The 16722-nt window shown below is 42.5% G+C and overlaps 1 protein-coding gene and 1 non-coding gene across 8 annotated transcripts in view; one reads left to right on the top strand and one right to left on the bottom strand.

Annotated features, from left to right (window-relative positions):
* The window catches only part of ARHGAP26 (Rho GTPase activating protein 26), a 422569-nt gene that overhangs the window by 44643 nt on the left and 361204 nt on the right, over positions 1–16722 (bottom strand). The window lies entirely within an intron of this gene.
* Positions 16436–16540, top strand: LOC122202761. Its single transcript, XR_006194869.1, has one exon. It is a non-coding gene; the product is annotated as a U6 spliceosomal RNA (small nuclear RNA).

Below are 16722 nucleotides of genomic sequence, written 5' to 3'. Positions count from 1 at the left end.
ATAGCAGTAGCCACAAAATCTGGGAATTTTTTCAAACTTGTAGCCTGCTGATGGCATCCTGTTGCCAAAGCAGCTATGGACCAAGGCATAGGCATCTGCTGTATCTAGGTCTATATCCATACATGTGCACACACATACGCTGTAGCTGTCAGGTTCTCTGTGGTCTGGTAATCCATCATGACAGAGCAGTCTTAGCATTCAATGATGTCTGCATGGAGACAAACAAGATGGTTCCTGGTCCAAAGATGATCAGTTTAGTAAAAAAGACACCTGGATGCTAATGATGAGGTGTTATGATTATTGCTATACTGAATATAAGCGGAGTGATCAGATGATATACCACCCAGATAGGACAGTGGGGAGAGGGGTGCTACTAAATTTATACCTGGGCAATGCATGTAACAGGCAAAGTGAGAAATATGGTCCCTAGAAGGAACACAGAGGTCAACTTTTTGCTCAAAGTGATGTCAGTTGAATGCCAGAATCAAAGCATATTGAGACTGTGGCCTGATTCAGTGTACTGCACATTTATGCTTTCCATGAAATTACTTGTCTCCTTTTCATTATTTCTTGCAATATATAATTTCCTTTGCATATTGGACCCTAAAGGCATTTGTGGATTCTGAAATTATGAGCTGAAAATTGTATAAGGATGATAATGAGATACCTGAGCCTTTTTTTATAGCAAAGATTTACATTACAGTAATGAAATCTAAGTGTCCATGCTGTATCCACAGTTTTGCTTAAAGGCTTGCCACTTAGGTTTACATTAAACCTCTATCTAAAGGAATTTTCTCCTCAGGCTCCAAAATGAACTGTCTTTCCAAGTGCTTTTTAACATTAACCTTCAAAAGCATTCTCCAAGCTACCCTAGGGCTAAGCCAAATTAATTTCTCATTTTTAGACTCGCTCTTTATATACAGTGGTAAAAGACCTTCTACTTCAATGTGAATGAGTGTGGAGGGGATCCCTCTTGTAAGATGAATCGGAGGAAAGACAAAAAAAAAAAAAAAAAGAAAGAAAGAAAAAAGAATAAAAAGAACCTCGGAGATATCCGTGTTACGGTATTTGAAGTCACTACCTTGCCTGAAGGGTTTCCCTGACAGGCCTATAGGTAATTTCCCACGTGAAACTTAATTTCAAAGTAAAGTCCCATGGGATTAATTTCCACCACCTAAAACGGGAGCTTCTGTTCACAAATACGAAACTAGACTCAGTGATTTCTTATTCTATGTTTACTGAGCAACAGATTCCTTATTACACAGGCAATGTGACTTCGTCTTCCTTAAGGGACAATGCTTGGCCAATCTTTGGCTTACAGGAAAAGATATACCTCTCACAAAGATGATTCCGTCTCATTTCACATGCTGTATTTCAGATGAGGAACTTAAAAAATAAAAGCAAAAAAGGCAAAGTTGGTTAAAAACAAAATTCCTTATGCCAATTCTCTCTCAAGCCTAAAAAAAAGAATAAAATAAACTCAAGCCTGTTTTTTGTAAAAATACAAAAAGCTCCCTCTTCTCCACACCAAGTATATTCAGAAGCCTAAATCTTCTGGATCAGGTGTTTATCAAGAATCTTCCGGGGCGCCTGGGTGGCTCAGTCGGTTAAGCGTCCGACTTCGGCTCAGGTCACAATCTCGCGGTCTGTGAGTTCAAGCCCCGCGTCGGGCTCTGTGCTGACAGCTCAGAGCCTGGAGCCTGCTTCAGATTCTGTGTCTCCCCCTCTCTCTGCCCCTCCCCTGTTCATGCTCTGTCTCTCTCTGTCTCAAAAATAAATAAAAACATTAAGAAAAGTTAAAAAAAAAAAAAGAATCTTCTACATTATCGTATGCATTACCCTTCATAAAAGGTAGGGTATAATTTTTTTTTTCCAGCGAACACTAGAAATTTGGTACAATAATGTTCTAAAATATCTGAAAAAATCTACTTGCAAAAAGAAAAATATCATGTTAAAGTGAGGTAAGGCAGACATTTTTTCTTCATGACAAGATGACATCAAACACGTTTTCCTTCAGAGTCACCAGAGTACCACAGTCCTGAGCCTTCAAGTTACCCTTACGCATTTTGCTTATGCTTCCCATGAGTTGCCATCCATGATATTTATCAATCCTTTTGCTCATTTACTGTTTGTAAATTCTGCCAGCTGCAAGTACGAGCCTAGATGCTTGATTTTTTTACTGGCTAAAATAACACTACCACTTAGTTACCCGCGAAGCACCAAGAAGTGAAGAATTAGCTCTTATGTCACCTCAACGGCCTTAAACAAGACACAGAACTTTTGGGCTCCTTTTACAGAGGAAAGGAAAAACTTTTAAAAAATTGGATCAACAGATGTATTCTGAGCACATAAGTTCTCTGCATTCCTTCCTGTAGCTAGCTCCCGATCAAATCTGAAACGCAGTTAAGTCACAGGTTTACACTTAAGCTTCCTTATCTCTGATAATGGACTTGGACACATATCAAAGAACCTACCCGTGTGAACTTATCAGTCTCCGACAGGTATGAGGTTTAGGAGTTCAATATAGGACTTTATTGCTCACTTATTTAGAGACTCAGATGTAACATATCAGCAAGTATTTGGATGAGGGCTGTGATTACTTATGATCCCAGGTAATCCTGTATTGCTACAGGGTTGCCTGGTTATCAACCACAGATTTAAAATACTCTTATGATGGGTAATTCACAACCATGAGATAAAGGTGTATATTTGTATCTATAAATAAAATATATGAATACCTTTCAGCTTATTTTGGTGACAGGGAGGATTTTCTCTTTAATTTTTATATTATTCTATTCCATTGAATGGACATTATATCAACTGCTAAAACTTCCAAAGAGTATTAAAGGCTATCAGTGTAAAAGGTGGAAAGGGGAAAATAAGTCACTCATTCCACTGATTCTCTCTGCAGAAGTAACGATTGTTATGGATTTCTTGTATTTCCTTTCAGAGATATTGTATGAACGAACAAGTTTAGGTGTATGTGTTCGCAAAAGAGGGCGAGAGGGAGGGAGCAGCACCAAAACTTCATCAGCTTGAGAGAGACAGAGAGAGACAGACAGATAGACACTGATCCCCCATCTTTAAAAAGAAACAGTAGCAAGTTACTCACAGTGTTCTCAACACTGTGTATCTTCCTTAACAATATATCCTGGAGAATGCTCCATTAGTACATGAACACTTGGCCTCTCAGTTCTTTGTAGTAACTACATAACTTAAAAGGTGTGCAACACCTTATTCAACCAGATCCTTACCAAGCAACATACAGGTGGTTTCCTGCCTTTCTTGAATGGGACAGAATATCAGAGCTGGAATAAGTCACTGGGGAGGGGAGGCACTGTATAAATATTAACATTTTGTCCTGCCTACTGCCTTCCTTCTTCCAGAAAGTACTGATGTCTAAATGATATGGAGAGACTATTTGGAAGATGGACGTTAGCCTTCCTGCTGCTACACAGAGGAAGGCAACACCTCTCTCTCTAAAGCTGATAAAGTGTTGGTGCTGCCTGTGAGCAGCAGCTAAATCTGGGGAAGAAGAGCCACCGAACTTTGCAAGAATCTAATTGATTGTGTTGTGGGGCCAGCCTGGGCATCCAAGAAGCCTCCCCCAAACCAGAATTCCCTAAGGTTAAGGAAGTCTCAGTGGAATCTAGGTCAGGGTCACCACTTCCTTCCACATAGCTTGATGCAGAACTCCATTTCTGTTGGGGCTCTAATTTAGGACTTCCACGGGCTTTGGCAAAAAAACAAAACAAAACAAACAAAAAAACACAACGTCCCAAAAAGTGAGCAGATCAAAAGTCTCTAGAGCTGGACTGGCTGGGCTTTGGGAAAAGTTCCTGAACCTTCCTATGACTCAGATTCCTCTCTGTAAAATGAGGAAAGTAATACCTGCCTATGAGACTGTGAGGATTAAGTAAAATAATGCCTACATAACTTGCTAAGCAAAGTGTGTGAACTTACTAAGGGCTCAAGAGTAAGTTGATCTTTAATAAAACAATTCAAAGCCATTTTTGTGAGGAACAAAATGCTTGGCAGCACCGAAAAATACGTCGGTTGTAAGTTTTGGCCTCAGGGTGACTGATCCTCCAGTCTCCTGACTCCTATCTCTTTAGGCCTCCACATTTCCTGCAGGCCCCACAGAACATCACTTCCTGGGTGCACACGCTCTTTGTCTCCTTGTGCTTGCGCAGTTCCATTTGCCTACGAGTCGCTCTTCATGTGGGTAACTTTCACTCCCTTTCTAAGCTGTAGCCCAGGGGGCAACTCTAAGTGTTCTCCCTCTGAATCCCACTGTCCCCAGAGGCCACTTCCCTTGCAGCACCCTCATGCTACCTGGAAAGGGCTGGAGAGCACAGTCTTCATCAGAACTGCACACTAAGTTCCCAGCACTGTGTTAACACAACTGTAGGCGCCTGGTAACTGCTGCTGAATCCAAACGAACTCCAATGGAGACAATGACTCCAGTTCGTCTCTTTAATTTCCTTGACAAAATATAATCTATGCCTCTGGTATCTTCTTTCAACCAACAACATGGGTATCTGCACTTCAGGTGTTTATACCCTTAAAAGCCGCAATTTAGAATCACCTGTCATGCAGTTCCTGTCAAAGCATGGCTGATGCCATTGAGGAGAGACTTCCTGTACGAGGCAACCTACCTCCCACGCATCCTCCTCCTCATCAGGCAGGACCACCGGAATACTTTAACTAGGTTGTTCTCCACCTTGTACCACAGGGAAAAGGACTTTTCTTTAAAAAAAATTTTTTTTTGTTATTTATTTTTGAGAGAGAGACACAGAGAGAGAGAGAGAAAGTGGGGGAGGGGCAGAGAGAGAGAGAGAGGGAGACGTAGAATCCAAAGCAGGCTCCAGGCTCTGAGCCTTTAGCACAGAGCCCGATGCGGGGCTTGAACTCACAGACTGCGAGATCATGACCTGAGCTGAAGTCAGACACTCAATCAACTGAGCCACCCAGGCGTCCTGGGAAAAGGACTTTTCCATACTTTAGCTTAGCATTATACTCTACATTTAATCAGAAACAATAGGAGAAATGGCTATATATAGAAAGCCTGCATTATTTTTTGCATACAACTGCCAAAGAAGATGTAATCTATTGTGCTATTCAAGATCGTTAATACAAAGACATACATGACACATTAATATTTAAAACTTGCAGTGCGTTCCTTGAACCGACCACTAAACTGCACATACCATCATAACTTTCCCTTCTTTGTTATGACTGCCAGGTAGCTCAGGGCGGGTTAATGCTTAATTTCTCTCCTTTCCTCTTAGCCTTGGTTAAGCTGATGCTATGTTTTCTTCTCTATTTTTTTTCTACTGTGTATTTTGGAAAAGAATAATGGATCTCACATTTTTGTTTGCTTATCAACAATGTTCGGAGAACAGTTGTCACCAGACACCTGGGACATGTAATCTATCTGCCTGTACTGTCACCCAAATGTGGTCTAAACACAAACACACACACACACACACACACACACACACACACACACACTCATAACCGCGCTTCTCAGCACACAAAGACTTGAAATAAAAAACAAATACTTGCGCTTAGGTAAGGTTTGCAAGTCTTAAAAATGTTGCCCCAGTTTTAGCTGGCAACAGGACACAAGCGTGTACGTGATGCGTGCCCGCACAGACTGTGAGACGGATACAGGGCCCAGGCTGTAGAGTCATCCTTTAATAAGTGTAATGAAATCAAGTCTGCCCTGAGGGGGACAATTATACCCAGATTCCAAGCAATAAAAGAAAGGAAAGGGCAAAAGCGAAGAACAAGTTCAATTCCCCAATTGCAAATCTAACAGCAAATCGGAAGTGCAATCGACAGATACTGGGACACTGTCTATGCCCGAGAGAAGGGCTGGAGTTGCAAACGCCCTGCTGCCACCTCTGCAATTCGGAGGAAAGTACAGTGACAACCAGATGGTCAGCTTTTGAATTGCTTTTTTGTTTTGTAACGTTTATTTACTTTTGAGAGAGAGAGAGACACAGAGCATGAGCAGGGGAGGGGCAGAGAGAGAGAGAGAGGGAGACACAGGATCCGAAGCAGACTGCAGGCTCTGAGCTGTCAGCACACAGCCCGGCGCGGGGCTCGAACTCAAGAACGATGAAATCGTGACCTGAAGCCGAAGTCGGCCGTTTAACCGACTGAGCTGCCCAGGCGCCCCTAGTTCCGTTTTTAATGGCAGAAATGAGCAAATATGAGGAAATCTCACAAGTATAAAGAAACACTGCTTCCCTGAGATTAGAGGGCTAAGAAACGCTGAAGGAGAGGAGCATGTCTGTCAGCATAGATCAAGTCTCAAGAGCTGGCTCTATAAAGTCTGCAACTTTGAAAGAAAGGAGGAGTGCCACAAAGCTGTTCCCTTCCCTTCCTGCTCCTTGTGATGGGCAAAACCAGCAAGTGCCTCCCAGCAAAGGAAGGGCTTTATTGGTATCATCTCTGAGTATATGCCCAATCTCAGGACCTCATGGAGGGCTTACGTGTGGGCTACAAACCGTGGCTAGGAGTAAGAGACTCATCCTCAAGACAATGGCAGACTTGGCTGGGCTTACACTGGCCCCAGTACAAATTCAGGTCCTGCTGCCTCCCACCACTCTGACCTTGAGGAAGTCATGTTGTTCCGCTGAAACCCATCTGTAAAGTGGGGATGCTGATAATCTCACTGGGTTGTAGGGAAGATTAGACAATGTCCGCAAAACGCCCTGACTAGCACCTGGCAAGAGGACATGGTCTCTAGACATCCATCTCACTCTTTTTCCTTCCTTTGGGACCCCCATCCTCATCCTCTATGTTCTCTGTTCTTTGCTACAGCCTATCCCAACCAATGCCTGCTCTCCTCTCCCTCTTCAACTCTCTCCCCCTTCCCTTTTCCTCTTCAACTTTGGCCTGCCCTGTCTCTTTATTCAGATACTCCTTCTCTGTTCCTATTCTCCCACACTCTTCTTAGCTCCCCAAACTCACCCAGAATCTGAACTCGAGGACGCTAGGGCACGGAGGATTAGAACTAGAGAACGTGCAGGGACTGCTTCAGTTTCTTTCCTTACACACCCAACAGGAGGAGCTGGCCATCACCCACCCACCACCAGTGCAGCAACTGAGCATGGTGGGTGGATGCGGAGGAATACGGGGTTCAAACCCCACCTCTACTCTCAGGCAAGTTAGGTAACCTCTCTGCTCCTGTTTCATCATGTTAAATAAGTAAATATAAGGCAAGTGCCTGGCACTTCAGCACTTAATGAATATTAGCTATCATCACCACCACCATCATCCTCAATTATCTTACGGTGACCTGATGGTCCTATGATTATATTTTCAACCTGTGAAAGCAAAATTTTGCTGTCAAGAATATGAACCAGGCACGGGAGCATTAAACCAAGCTGTAATTTTCCAGCAGCTCAATGTCATTCTGGCAGAAGAATCAGTTCTTATCCACATTTATAGGTTTTGGACAACGTCACCACAAGTTGGAGGCTTGCACATAGCACATGAGTTGGCTGTTGGCCACCCTGCCGTTTCTGGCAGACCCCCAGAAGATGCCACCACCCAGAGGCCTGTGCCTGAGGAGCAAGAATCCAGGGCTGCTGAGCCAGAAGATACACTGTTCTTGCATGTTCCTGGCTGTCACAGGACAAGGGGCCAGTCCTGTAAGATTCCCTTTTCTCTGCTTAATCCCTTTCTAAGACGCACTCCTTACAACACTGTCATTAAAACTAATGGAGGCCAAACCCCACCACACTGGACTTTGTGTCCTCTAATGATCTGTAATGGGCCCTGATGATGAATCTTTTCCGAGAAATTTATGTTTTTAAATGCATCAACTGTGTCCAGAGATAAGTAGGAAGATAAGTTTTTCTTCGTTTTTAAAAACTATACAATGTTATCCTCCAAGGAGCCAGTCAGTCAGCTGGGAAAAAAAATAAATTTTGCAACAACCATTTGGACTCAAACAAGGGACATTTTCAGAGAACATACCCATAGAAACAATAATAAAAATCAATAGAGATTTCCCTCCAGGGGTGTAAAGCTACCAAATCCTTCACTAAGTCCATGTAAGAAAAGCCCACTGCAGTGGACATCTGTGGTCTGAGGCTGCCTCTCCTCTGGGAACTCCCACCCCCACCCCTGCTTCTAAATGATCACAGTCCAAGAACTCTGCATGTCAGTCTTCCCTCCCTAGCCAAGGGGGAACAAACGATTCAGGCCTTGCCCAGTAGAGTATCACATACTCCTGGCCAAAGAAACTGGTTAAGGGATGGGGAGGCGATTGAATTTGGAGCAGGAGGGGGTAAGACCAGACTACTGTTCAAACTTTTGTAGAAGAGAGATTTTTTTTTTCCTCCTGTACTTAAAGTTCATGGGACTGTGTCCACCTGGTGGCAACCATCTTGCAATCAGAAAGAAAGAGCTTATAGAAGAGAAGGAACAGAGAGTAAACTGAGCTGAGAAATGCCAAGAGTTGGGACCTCATGGCAACATCCGAGCCCCTGGATACAGCCATGCCTGAAACTACAAGTTCCCATGCTTCTCAAGAAAATATATGAACCAAAACCTACATGTTAGCCTAAGTTAGCTTGGTTGAATTTTCTATTACTTGTAACCAAGAATCCTAACTGGTAACTTGCTCAAGCTGACACATAGGATCTTGAATATAATGACTGCCTGTACCTTTAAAAAATGTCAATATTAGGGAAGTTTACACTAGTGTGCAGCTTCCAGAAACACGTGAGAAGGACAGGAATAGCTGTAGCTCTTGTTAGTGTCTAGAAAGGTCCTGGATTTAGAGAAATGCAGATACTCCAAAAAAAAAAAAAAAAAAAAAAAAAAAGGCGAGGACAGTGAATTCAACAGTGCATGATGCTTTGTAACAATGTGTTAGCTAGAGCTGAATTGCTGGGATGCAGTTCCTCTAATTCACCTAAAATTTGAGAAAGAGAATGGATGTTATCAATCCAAATGAAAATAAACACTAGGCTCACTGTAGCAGGTTTAGCACAGTAACTAACGGCTAAACATAGCAACTCTGTCTAAGGAGTAAAAATAAGCAGGAATTTTCTGTAAAGCTATGTGATCGCTATTTATACTCTCTCCTTATTAAGCCCACTATGAATCCGGCCTGTCACAACTGTCTCTGAGCTGTTCTGCCCTCCCTGAGCCCAGAGTTAGTCTCTTAGAGGTATAGCCTGACTCCAAGGTAAACAGCTCCTGCTGAAAGCTGAAGGTGTCAGAATTTGTCTGATGTGTTTAGTGTTGTGTTATAACAGACAAGAAGAATACAGCTTATTTTCAGACCTGTTTTTCAGGCTTTTTACAACGTAAAGCTCAAAGCAAAGAGGATGAAGCAGAATGTTGTAGGTCCTTGTGTGACACTTAGAAATGAAAACAGGCCCTTGTGGAAGAAAATCCATGCTAAAAAAATACAGAAGAGTTCCAGATGGTGAAGTCTATTTACTGTGAAGCAAAACTGTGATGAAAGTGGGGAACGTCTCAGGCAGATCAATTACACAAGATAAATCGATTGAAGATGTTCTACTGGGATCTCGCTAGCATGGAATCCTGGAATGGGAAGACAACATTAATAGGCTTTCCCTGCTTTGGTGCCCAAAGAAGTAAAAATCATACTGACATAAGAAACAAAACAATTGTAATACTATAGATGAAAAGCATATGTTCAAACAAAGTCAATTATGGGCTGCTCCTTGCACATGCCCTTTATGTTCCGGCCTCTGGGTCTTTCCATACTGTTCCCCATGCCCAGCATACTCCTGGTAACTTTGGTCTAAACCAAACCCACCTTTCAAGACCCAGTTCAAGTGCCAAGTTGATCACAAAGCCTCCCTTGACCATCCTAGCTTAAAGTCATCTTTGCGGTTAGGGAATTTCAGCAGCGCTTTATCCTGTAGCATCTAAATTCCTCCATGTTGTTTTATAGTTTGTATGTTATATATTAATAACTTACGAATATATTTTCTATTTCTTTTACCTTTCATTATTAAGGGCACTATGTCAATGTACGTCATCTTTAACACGATGTGCTTACATCCTGAGGACGCTCAGTAATTCACTGAGTGACTGAGGAATACTTTAGTTGCAGGAGTCTGGAACACCTTAAACCAGAGAAAGGAAAAAGGGGTCCAAGAAGCCACCTCTCTAGTATTGCTCTATCTGTGCATAATTGTGATCAGGGCAACGGGTCTTTCTCCTTGTGGGAAACAGGGCTGTTCATCAATCTGAAGGGCAAGAAAGAGTAGTAACCCTTCTTCCAGAAGAAAAAACCCCTAAGAAAATACTATGGTCAACCTAGTTCTAATCCTCTGTGCCCCGCATTTCCCCACACTATTACCAGAACTATGACATAAAATCTACATCAGTGAACAACAAGGTTTCCAATCACTCTACCAAAAAATCAATAATTTTGGACCCATGATTTTATTATAACCATTGAAATCTAAGATACAGCACATTTTCCCCCTACCTTTCAAAACCAGACTATACCAAATGGAGTTTACTTTATTGAGACATGAGGATTATAAACATCAATTACTGTTTGTATTGTCATATACACGTCAACTCAAGGGGCTGTTGGGTATGAAACGTGGCTTGCTTTTTATCCAGGCCTCTGTATTACTATAGCCTCTCTCTTTTTTCCCCTAAGTTCTCTGTATCTTGCCTCATTAGCGATTAACTTTTGTTAAACGAACAGGTGAAGAGCTACATTCTAAAATACTGGATGATGGGAAATCTAGGAGTCACGTGTGTTATAACTGGGTCCAGAATAAGGTACACCTTGAAGGTGGCAACCTTAGAAGCTGCTTCCTGCTCAGTTCCTGCTGAAAGGTTGTGTAACCCAGCCCCTCTGGCCATAGATGATTAAACCAAAGAAGCACCTGCCTCAGGGTCTCTGGCCCATAGGTGCCCCCCAGCCAATGACAGCATCCAGAGCAAAGCTGAACTCAGTCAGACTCTCTCTTTCTCAGGAAACAGTACTGGGAAGCAGAGAATTAGGTAGAAGCACAAGATGAAATCCAGGGGAGAGCCGCACTGGGGCTATAAGGGGTCATGGTACTCCAACACCATGGACGCAGAGCCATGGGGGGGCAAAGATGCACCTTGACCCACCAGACGGCTGAAGGCTGGTGATGGGGCGCAAAGATAGCCGCTCAGCTTCATTTTGGTCCTGGCTTTCCTCCAAGTGGATCTACGGATCTCTGGCCTGTGCTTCTGCTCCATACTCCCATGATCCTCCGAAGTGACCGAAGGCGTGAGCTCTCCTGGCTCCTCAGAGTACTTCAGTGCACACCGCTGGGCGCGTCTCTGGGATTGGTCCACGTGAGTCAGGTTGTGTCCCTTTGGAACTGGATATGATGGAGTCCTGGAGGCAGCCTGCCTTCCCACCCTGCGCCCATCCGAAAGCACCTCAGTACTCCCTCCAAAGACATTTCATGTCCTCAGGTATTGTTAAAATAACAACTCTCATGGCAATTATGGCAGGTAACTTTTAATGGGCATTTACTATCTAGAAGCCATGGAAGTATGTAAACTACTCCATTTAATCCTCACAACAACCCTACAAGGTAGATACTATTATTATTCCTGTTAAATAGATGAGGCAACAAGCAACTTCTTCATGGCGACACAGCTAGTAAGCAGTGAAGCTGGGATACAAACTCAAGTCTGTCCCAGGGCCTATGTAACACTGTGATACACTGAATAATGCAAAGTTCGTTTTACTAAAGACTCACGAAACCCATGGGGGAGGGGAAGGAAAAAAAAGAAAAAAAAGAGGTTAGAGTGGGAGAGAGAGCCAAAGCATAAGAGAAAACTGAGAACAAACTGAGGGTTGATGGAGGGTGGGAGGGAGGGTAGGGTAGGTGACGGGCATTGAAGAGGGCATCTTTTGGGTTGAGCACTGGCTGTTGTATGGAAACTAACTTGACAATAAATTTCATATAATAAAAAACATAAAAAATTAAAAAAAAGACTCACGAGAAGACTTGGAAGAAGATTCCTATCTCTGAGCACATCTGAGAAACTCCGTAAGATTTACTTCTTTTTTATTTATTTTTTATTTGAGAGCAACTGAGGCAGCAAGAGTGTTGGAGCAGAGAGAGGGAGAATCCCAAGCAGCTGCGCAGAGCCCGTTGTGGGGCTCGAACTCATGAAGCTGCAAGATCATGACCTGAGCTGAAACCCAAGAGTCAGATGCTTAACTGACGGAGCCACGTGGGTGCCTCAGATTTTCTTTTACATAGTTCTGTTCCCCCACAGTTCTTCCCCAACTGACAACTCCATCATTTCTCCTCCCTCTTTTCTACCCAGCCTCCAAAAATCTCAACCTGTGTACCCTACTCAACAAAACCAAAGCAGGGAGTCCTGATTGTACCCTCAGCTCTGCAGAGGCACAGGTTCCGGTCTCACAGCTACCACACGGAGCAAAGGCAGTCCCACAGTGATGCACATGTAAGCAGTCTTTAAAGGGTCATATCCTCTCCAGAAAAAAAAAAAATGCGGGGGACATTATTATAGATAGCAAAACTCAGGTCAGGTTGTCTGAGCAGACAAAGTGTCTTCTTTTTCTTTTTTTTACTACAAATTCTTTTATTTCTTGATGAATCTGGAGTAAAAGCAAAGCTTAAGGCTGTGGCAGTGCACGAAGAGGATTCTGCCTGAAATCGCATTGCTTTCCTGGGGTCTGGGGGCCCAACGTACTGATTACATATTCATATTCTCGATGAGCACCTTAGGTTTCCACTGAACATTTTGTACACAGAGAACTAATTCTTCCCAAGGTGTGCCTAATTTGGTGGGATGTATGGTGACCTTCTGGTATGAGGCACACCACAAGTGAGGAATAAGGTGTCAAACTGGCTGAGTTTCCACAGGGGTATACAGATAATGGCTAACAGAGCTCTCTATGGCCCAGTGCAGACCAAGTGGTATCCAAGATCTCAACTCAACTTAGGTTTTGCTAAGTCTCCCTTTGAAATGCCACTGGAATTGGTTAGTGAAGTGTACCTTGAAAAGAATAAACGCCAGAAGGTGGTCTTTCTAAAAGCAGAAGAAAAGCCTGGAAAAATCAGCCACGTGTGCAAAGAAAAATACAACGAGGAAAGTTTCTTCCTTTGTAATGATGAACCAGAGTGCTTGCTTGTGGGCATCTGACCTAATTGACTCACGGTGAAATTAAAGGCAGAACTTAATAACTGGTCTGTGAAGAAGGGAGAATTTAGAATTTCCTTATGGACAAAGAACCAGAAAAAAAGAACCTGCACTCCTTCACAGTTACTTGGCTGGTGCATGACAATTGGGTAGCAAAACTTCTTCACTTATTTTTCATTGACTCAGAATTTAAAGAACTACTAATTCCCAAGAACTCTCCTTTTCCATGCAAGTAGAGAAAACAATCCTTCAAGTTATGAATTAAATTTCAATTGAACAAGATACTGCTTTATACAAGAAACTGTTATATTTTTGTCATAAGTATTAGTAAGCCAGATATCTGGGAGGAAAAAAAGTCCAAGAGTCCTAATGAGAAATTCTGGTTGGGGGTAGGGAGGCTTCAAAACACAACACAACCAAATGACAGAATTCCAACTTTTTGTTCCTTTAAATATTTTTTCTCTCTCTCCAGCATTCTTATAGTCCAAATTTTAAATGTTATGGCATCTTTAGGGGGGCCTGGGTGGCTCGTCGGTTGAGTGTCAAGACTCCGGCTCAGATCATGATCTCACAGTCCGTGGGTTCGAACCCTGCGTCGGGCCCTGTGCTGACAGCTCGGAGCCTGGAGTCTGCTTGCGATTCTGTCTCTCCCTCCCTCTCTGCCCTTCCTCCACTCACACTCTGTCTCTCGCTCTCAAAAAATAAATAAAACATGAAAAAAAATTTAAAAAATGCTTATGGCATCTTTTTAAACTAAAAAAATTTTTTTAAATGTTTATTTTTGTGAGAGAGAAAGAGAGAGAGAGAAAGAGAGAGAGAGAGAGAGAGAGAGAGAGAGAATGAACAGAGGAAGGGCAGAAAGAGAAGGAGACAGAATCCAAAGCAGGCTCCAAGCTCTGAGTGGTCAGCACAGAACCTGTCGCGGGGCTCAAACTCAAGAACCTCAAGATCATGACCTTAGCTGAAGTTAGATGCTTAACCAACTAAGCCACCCAGGCGCCCCAAATGGCATCTTAAATGTAGATCCATAGAGACTACTGTGAAAAACAAACAAGCAAGCAAACAAACAAACATTTGGGACGCTGCACCGTATTTTCTTTTCTCAGCACAGTGACAATCGGCATTTTCAGCCATAGGCAGTCTCTTGGCTAACAGAATAAAAAAGCTGATTCGTAAAACTACCACTCCTCCCCCCATCCCCCCCTTTCAGTAAACTGGACTGAAGCAGACAAGGAAATTACAAACTTCAAAGTAGATCTAGAAAATGAAGTAGAGAGATTATTGGAAACCCTGCCCACACAACATAAACTGCAAAGGCAATTCATCCCACCATAAATATTTTTAAGTGAATGACCAAGCCACTCACTTACTACTTAAAATCTGTCTCATTTTGGCAGCAAAACTTGCCCTATGTATGTAGAGCTGATTTCTACCATATGGGCTGTAAGAGATCTGAGGGCAGAGTATTTGCTCATCTCTTTCCTAGTGCCCGCAACAGTGTCTTAAACAGTAGGTGTTTAGTATATGTTTGCTAACTGACTGGGAAGGGTCTGTCAGATCGGGCTGATTCTGGCTGATATTTGTGAGGGCTGTAGGGTGCAAGAAGGCTACAGCAGCCCATGTTCAACTGGTGGTGCGGTATACCAAAGGGACACATAAGATAAAGGTAGGTCTGCATTCCAGTGAGAGTTAAGAAAATTTAGAGGGTCGAGCAAGAGCATTTGGTGGGTGTTCTTCCACTAGTAATTATTCACTTGCAGTCTTCCCTTGGGACAGAACTGGGTCTAACTACTGTCTGGGATGATTATGTTGGGCATGTCGATCACTAACATGTGGATCTTGTCTCTACTGGATTAGTGTGTCGAGGATTCCCATGACTCCACTTCTTGATTCTTGATCTCCTGCCAGTGTATTTTCACTGTGACAATTGCACATTGTAAGTACTGCCATGGGATGACTAAGGACATATTTCCTCTAATTCCACTTTCACACAAAGGATCAAGAGGAGAATGGGAAAGAGGATGTGTGAGGGTGTGGGGGCTGTTTCTCCCCCAGAGGAAACCAAGAGTTCCATGGCACTCCTATCATGAAGTCTGTGCTGTAAGGCACGGCGGATGGAAGTTAAGGGAGGATACAGGCTTCCTCGGAGACAGAATTGAGGTCAACACATTTGCTTTAGATAAGAAATCTCTCTTGTGCTTCAGCTTTGGGTTTTCCAACTTTCAAGCAGTATTCTTCAAGTCCAAGAACTGAAGTTAGTGGGTTTTCATCATCCTTGTGAGGGATGACTGACGTGGCATGGCGCCAGCCTTGCCAATGTCATTGTCCATCACATCCCTAAGTGTCGCGACTCTTAGATTCTCATCTGCAAGCTGTACCTGCTTACGTCTTCTAAGGTTGGGAGTACAGTAGTGAACAAAATAAACTGAGTAGAGCTTGCCAACTTGCTCAAAACCCAAGATGATTTCTCTATGTCACTGCTTTCAGTCACTAGAACAACAACAAAATCTCTTTTGAGTGCAAGTAATCACAAACAGTATCACTGCTCCTACTCCTACAACAGAAGCTGAAAAGGATTATAAAAATAATTGTTCCTTTTTTCATTAGCCTGAAGCAGGTGATCCTACTGGCTAGAAGGCAGGGGGTAGTGATGAATACAGGTGATTTAAGCAGTGTGTCTGAGGTTACCAGGGCAACTGCTAATTATTATGGAATAACTCTAGTGTACCTCCATAAAGGTCAAGAGTTAAGGTTTTTCCATTATATATTCTGCTTTAAAATGGGGGTTTTAAAGGAAATTGGGGGAGAGAGCAGATGGAGAATGACAGATGAAAATCAGGTTAGAGAACTATATATAGCACAAGAAAATTGAACTACTTAAATTTCACAATGTTGGTTTAGGAGACGGTGGAGGACTTCATGAGTAAACATAAAAAATGACTTTCTGATTTCCTTAAGTTAGGCTTCTCAAATAAGTAAGAAATCTGAAATCAGGCCAGATGCAGGGATCTAACTGCATCTACTTTACCTAGCTCCTTGAGACAAATTTCCTTTCCTGCCTGAAGAGTTACCATTTTCTAACCTGACCTGGACAAGAGTCATTTGGCCATTGAAATAATAATTCAAGAAAACTTGACTTCACTGAAACTCACCAAAAGCTATACCTTCTTGTTATAGGTCTTATTCTTCAAACAGGGTCTAACATCCTTGGTTACTGAGGATGTAACAAATTTTAAAAGTTTCACAAAATTCCTCTGTTCACTTCGGCAGCACATATACTAAAAATTCGAATAATAAGGATAAGATTAGCATGACCTCTGGGCAAAAATGACACACAGATTGTAAAGCATTTCTTATTTTAAAAATCAAACCATCATGCTGTATGCCTTAAGCTTACATGGTGACGTGTGCCAAATATTTTTCAATAAAACTTGGAAATTAAAGCACATTTAAAAAAATCCTTCGCACAAAGATGTACCTCATAAATTTAAGAAAAAAAATGAAATGGTGATTTTAAAACTGAGAAAATCGACTTCTGGGTTT

The sequence above is a fragment of the Panthera leo genome, chromosome A1 (assembly GCF_018350215.1).
Source record: "Panthera leo isolate Ple1 chromosome A1, P.leo_Ple1_pat1.1, whole genome shotgun sequence".
Classification (NCBI taxonomy): Eukaryota; Metazoa; Chordata; class Mammalia; order Carnivora; family Felidae; genus Panthera; species Panthera leo.
Note: the sequence above shows the minus strand (reverse complement) of the source record. Positions and strands in the feature narration are given on the sequence as shown.